Genomic DNA, 6945 nt, shown 5'->3' on the forward strand with positions numbered 1-6945 from the left:
GGCTGGGCACCACTGTTTGCACTTGGTGTTTCCCAAAATGTTGGCCATAATGCTTTCGCTTCTAAGCAGGATTTGACTGAGTGAAATGAGAGATCAAAGGCATCCTTAGGCTGCTCCACACTGTTATTCCTGCCTGCTTGGATAATGGTGATGACTCTGTTATATCCAGACAATACTGAGGCAAGATCATTACAGGGTTTACATGCCTCTAATGTATCTCACAGCACAGCAAGCTTAATGTAGGATCCAAATGATCACATTTGTAATGTTATAACTGTTTGACAACTCTGTGCACTAACATTTTCTCTGAACTCTCAATAAGAAATCAACTGTTGGGAAATGATGCAGTTACTTTGCACTCATACTGCTTGTTTCCACTGTGCAGGGGAACTATGTACTGTATATGTTAGAGGATGGTGCAAGAAGAACACTGGGGATGTAGTACTTTCAAGACTGTCCACATTACTATCTAATTAGGATGCAAATTATTATAATGATATCACAGTGTGTCCTTTAACAGCAACTTCAAATACAGCTAGCCTTTTCCGTGTTGTGGTTTCACAAATACCCTGCTTTTCCATTTACATAGTTGGCTGTCAAGAAATCAAGGTCATATGCCGATAGATCCAGTTCTTGAGGAATTTAAAGTGAATCTCAAGTGTTGACAGCGTGCAAAACAAGAGCCGATAGTAAACCCTTAAGCACAGTTAAAGTGACCTGGTATTCATGACACAATTACATTTGCATCTTAACTCCTTGCTCCTTGGCCATGTAATGAAGACAGAAATGTAAATTAAAAGCGATGGCCATTGAGCAGAAAACACACACTCAGGCAAGTCTGTATTGTTGTTCAGTGATTAGAGAAGCTTTGAAAACCCATAGCTGCCTGTGAGAAAAGTCTATGCACGTATAATCTAATAAAACTCAACAAAAGCAGCAAGATATATTTCTTAAAATTCTAAAATATATTCTCCAAACTCTATCAAGTGTTACCAGATTCTACCAACATCTAACAATTTACTCAGTCACTACTTCACTGCTGTCACATAGCACTGTCATTAGTAGTGTGACTCACCACAGACTGGTTAATTCAAACCTGCAGCAGGTCTCATTGACCCCTCTCAGTTTAGAGAGCTCCAGAGAGCTCCGGTATAAATGCTCACTACTTTTGACTCAAGTTTGCATTTGAGCATGTTTTCCTGTCTATGAGTGACTAAGCTTATGTTTTTTTCTTCAAGTTTTCTATTCATGAAGTTTAAATTGAGTGACCTTCTTTTCTTTACATAGCTCTGTTAGCTAACATTGCCAATACTTTCTTTTGAAATAAACAATGTCGCTGCTGTGGAAAATGTATCACAGTGCTGTTCAAGACAACACCTGCGTAACACTTGCTGTGTGGCATTCATGAACTGGCTCTATACTTCTGGTTTATGGAATTAGAAATTTGTTCCTCAAACTCTCTGACATCTGTCTGAAATATCTACAAATCCTCACACTCTGTGAAGCTCAACTTTACTCAGTTGCAGAAGCAGCAATATGATGATCTCAAATTGTCTGAGGCTGAATAAATTAAGAAGACAAGCACAATTTTTTGAAGCTCGGTGTAGCTCATCAAACAGGAGTAGAAGCCAATAATACAATAATCCAGTAATCCAGAGGTTTATTAGTAGCAAATATCCATGAGGCTCCATTTGTCATGGAAGCAAACGCAGGTAAAACTCACAATCAGAATAGAATCTTTATTAAACCAGAACTATTTCCCCTAAAACCAAGCGAGGCTAAACAAATTAAATTAATTGCCCAGGAGTTTCCATGCTTACAAAGGTCAGGATAATTGGACAGGGACTCATAAGCAGAGGACAGATGGGCCTACAGCAGGTCTGTCTCAAAGGAGTGTTCCCCTTGGTCACCTTGAAGGCTGCTCCTGTACATCTGGACTCTTGAAGGATACTCTTGGACCAAAATCCAAACAACTATACACTTTTAAAAATCTTCACTGACAATACCAAAGGCACTAATGGGGACCGCACATACAGAAAAAAGCTTTAGGAAGAAGTTAGTTACAGAAATCTGTAATACAATAATAATAATAATTATTATAATAATAATATAAATAATAATGTCTCATTAGCTTCTTTCACATAACACATTTAGGCTGTGGCTGAGTCTAAGCTATTGTCACCAGCTTCAGCAGGCAGCTACAGATTACTAACCTTGCTTATAAGTGAAACTGCCTTTGCTGAACACCAGAGCAAGTCTCACCTCCACTGTGATTCCAGCCCACCCTTCACTCCTGACTTGCAGGACTGGGAAGGTCCTTAGCTCAGGTGTCAAAGTGAAGTACAACTGTCAGCCGGTAAGGATGTGGGTTGACACAGAAAAGGAGAGACTGACATTGTGTTTCAGTCAGTGCTGTCAACCCCTGAAACTGATAATGTCCTGAAATGTGGAGATAGCGCTTTTCTCTCCACTTCTGCACAGTGCTGAGAAAGAATTAGTGTACAATTTCAGCTCATTTAAACTAAATATACCAAAATAATGGGCTGGTTGTTTAAAACGAGATGAACACAGAGAAAAGAGTTGCTTTAATATTGCTGTAAATTGCTGGCTGCATATTGCTGCAGCTGCTATATTTTTCAAGAATATTTATGGTGGTGGGATGATTATTATACATCAACCTTGCTTCATTAATTTTACATTTTTATCAAGACATCTGCCAAAAATGCAAAAATCCACATAAAAGATCAAATAAACAATGCCAACGAGTAATTCCTCAACTTGCTGTTGCATATTCATCACTTATCTGTTAACTTGGCCAATTTTATAAACATATTCTTAGTATTTGGAATCAAGTCTACTACAGTTAGCTTCATAATTATATGAAGAAAATGGTAATTTTCTAAATAGTGGATTTGTCACATCCAGTCTACCAAAGTCTAATCAATCAACCCAATCTGTTAACCAGATTTGATTGGAAATCTGTTCTTGACATTTCCTGTCAAAACACAGATGAACAAATTGTGGGCTGAAAACGTGACTTTCTCGGCAAAAGTAAAAGGATTTACTTGTATTAGTAGTTGACATAGTTTTCATTCATGACAAACACTACATAGTCAGTGTGCCGTATGTGCAAATACGACAAGCAGTAGCCTAACAGTCACTACATTTGCCAGTATGTCTATAGATGATGTCTTGGTGTGTGTAGTCCTCTAAGGAAGTGTACAAAGTTTGGTGTTGAAAGATCAAAAACAGCATGAAAAGCATCCCAAAAATCCAATTTAGCGGAAGCTGATACTTGAGTCAGTGTAAGACAAATACTTGTATATGTGTAGTAGGAATCCCAAGTTTCACATAACCTAAGGTATCCGAACCCTTGTAAAAATGTCAAATGCTGACAGCATAATATATCAGACACAGACGGAACAGGACTGTACCAGGCAGTAACTCCTCAATGTTCAGTTCAGTCCTATTAAGTTTTTAGACACCGGTGCTGGAACTGCTCATTCTGAAGCAGACACATCATTATGCAGCTCTTCACAAGCCAGAGAAGGTGTCGGATCCTTTTAGCTGGATGACAGTTGACTTTCAAAAGCCCAAAGTCATTTGCATTAGTGGAACAGTTGGAAACAGTTTGACCTCTGCCTTGTAATGGCAAATTTAATTGGTTGTGGTTTCCATTACTATGAGTAAGAGAGGGCATAACCACTTTATCAGTGAGACCATAACAATTTGTTTGTGCTATTTAAAAACATATGTGGTATTACAGTTAATAATAATATGGTTAATGGTTTATTTTTGTGTATTTTACCAGTTTTTTGATATATTAAATTTTTCACCTGCAATAAATAGAGACAGTGTTTGCAAGTGGCGCTCAAATATTTATGTGCATCCCATAGGTCTTTTTAAACATTAATTTTTCCATTTAGGTAGCAAATAACTGACCCAGCTTATGTAGTATGTAGTATATCAACTCAGCTGTCACTGTAAATATTTTACATTGGACCCACCAAGAGATGTCTCTGAGTTAATGTATATTATTTCGCTATATTATAATATTATATATTACATTAATGCTTGGATTTAATTGTGATAGGTGTTTCACTGGGTTTGAAATATTGTTACTTCTGGAACATTACCTATAAGAAGAAGAAGAAGAAAGAGAAGAAGAAGAGTACTTTATTAATCCCCAAGGGGAAATTCAATTGTTACAGCAGTTATTCTTTTTTTTTTATAAAAAGGACCAGGAATACTGTATATTTTTCTTAATTTGCAGATGACCCCATCATATGCTTCTCTGTGCCACTTTTTTCATTTGTTTCTAAGTGTGTGAATTTCCATCTCATTTCAAATAATTATTTCCATCCATTATCTCTCCCTGCTTATTCCTTAACCAGGGTCACAGGGATCTGCTGGAGCCTATGCCAGTTCTCTTTGTGTGAAAGGCAGGGTTACACCCTGAACAGGTCACCAGTCCATCACAGGGCCACATAGAGACAAACAACCTCACACACTCACACTCACTCCTACTCCAACCGTGCTGCCCCTAATAATTATTTCAAAAACCATAATGAAGGCTATTTTTTGAAATAGGTTGATGTTCATAGTAACATTTCTTCTCATTGCTGTGTTATTGTTTCTCAATTCCCAGTTTGTCACTCTCCTAGCATTGCCTACAGATCATCCATCTTGTTTCATTGTTTCCAATGCACAAATGCAAACCCCACTGGCATACTGTGTACATAATAGCTGAATAACTTCAAGAGCTTTATTGTGCTGAAAGATTAAGGTATATTATTTGAAAATGACTACAAGAATAGGCGCAAAAGGGACTTGTTTTTTGGTTTCCATTTTAAGAAAACAATAATGTTCTGTCCTGTGACAATTTCAAATTTTTTTTTTTTTTGCACTCACCATCAGGAATACCTACACACAAAGCTCTTGGACCTGTTGATTATCTCTTGCAGCTGCAGGTGATATGGTGTGGATTTTATTGGCACAGAATCCACTGTTGTAGGCTGGAGGATTCAGTTTGCTTCTTGTACTGGGGGTGGGGGCTGCAGATGTCAATGTGTGCATTGCCTCCACACGATAAATATGATGGCTGTCTACCTGATACAGCTGAATGAAAGCGCCATTTTGACTGATAACTTGCTTAAGAGAGAGAGAAATGGAAGAAGGGAAAGAAGGGAAGACTGATGTGCCAAGTGCTGGGCCATATGCATCTATTTCATCTGTCAACTGCCACTTAGGTGTGTGTGTTTGTGTAAGTGTGTTTATGTAGGCATGTTTATGTGTATATTTGAAGGTGACAGACAGCTGCACTGAAGTGCATATTCATGTACCCTAATGGATGTCCTTCCATTCAAAGCATATATCTATCAGACAGATGAATGGCCAGTAAAGGCTTCAGAGATGCTGCATGTTGAGCCTATGAATGATATTCAAGAGCACTTTGGAATGTTTTGTATGATTTCAAAGGTGAAGGTATAGTTGGTTTGGTATTTTAAAGAGTAAATGCAGCTCACTCACCTCATTTGAGCTACCACTGAATTCAAACGGCTGACTTTAACCTCCTAGGACTTAGCGTCCACATACGTGGACATCACATTTTTCGTTGTCTGCACCATAATACTTTGGTACTTTGAATTGTGTAGTGTATGAATGGTGCTATACAAATAAATTTGCCTTGCCTTGCCTTACTTAATTCTGTGTAACTGAAGCCTGTTGTACACAAATTACAAGTGCTTCATGTTCAAAGATAATATTTGGTTGTTATATTTATTGGTTCCATCTAACCCCAAATAGCTAGAAGAAATCTAAAATGCAAGCCAAACCAAAGCTCAGGTCTTAGGGGGTTAAAGAGAATATTTCACAAACATAAAAAAGGACTTGAACTGCATCTAGATTTTCACTGAACTTTCAGTTTGCTTTCTTAATAGTATCTCTGCAAATAACTCTGAATCTCAATCCTTGCATGTGTTTTTAGTTGAAGAGCAAATGTTTTATTGCCTCATTTTAGTGTACATGTTTTCCTTTTGTTATATGCATACTTAACTTTTTAATTTAGCACCTCAGACTTGGCCAGAAAAATCAATTTGGCTGAGCTGCCTAGGTTCTACATAAAGTTCTACATAAAGTATTAGCACACGGTTCTGAAAAGGCGCTGCAGTCTGGCGGCATTGTTATTAAGCACTGTTGGCAAGAGCAGTATTTCTCTGCTGCTCCGTCTGCTCTGTCCTTCACGTCACTCTCCACTCTGTCTGTGCCTCAGAAGAAGACTGACAGAGCCCCCCACAGACACCCACACAATGATATACACACACACACAACGTGACAGCAACAAGGATAAGAGAACATTCCATCCATCCACCCGCTTATTCCTTAAGACAACATTTTTTATATATATATGTTTTTACTTACATAAGCTTTGACAGTCAGTTATAAGTTACTTTTGATATGAAGCTTGTGCTTATTTATGTCCCCCTTTGATGATTAAAGTGTTTGGTCTGCTTGCAGATTTCAAAAGACCTTTGTGCCTGCAGGGTGTGTTGCCATCTGGAAATACTGTTGTTGCTGCCTGCAGCTGCAGAAATCTGCAAAATCCCTGCCTGCCTCCTGGCAAATGAGGCCACTTAACTCAGCTCACTCCACCCTCATGCAGCCTGCCTATCCTTGAGATTGCTGTTCCCTTTATTGGTAAGTTTTACTGGGAGTTAAACTACAGATCATAAGCAATAGAACATCTACAATAGTACATCAAGTCTAATCTCTTAACATTTGAACTATGCTCGCCATGAACACACAAGGTTGGAAAATAATAGAATGTTTTATGGCAGTGTAATATCACTTGCTTTGCCATCAGCATGTTTTCCAACACCCTCAAAGGATGTGACCCACATCGATCACAGTTTTGAACACACAGAATCTAGTCAAATTAAATTTACC

This window comes from Mastacembelus armatus, chromosome 14 (genome assembly GCF_900324485.2).
Source record: "Mastacembelus armatus chromosome 14, fMasArm1.2, whole genome shotgun sequence".
Lineage (NCBI taxonomy): Eukaryota > Metazoa > Chordata > Actinopteri > Synbranchiformes > Mastacembelidae > Mastacembelus > Mastacembelus armatus.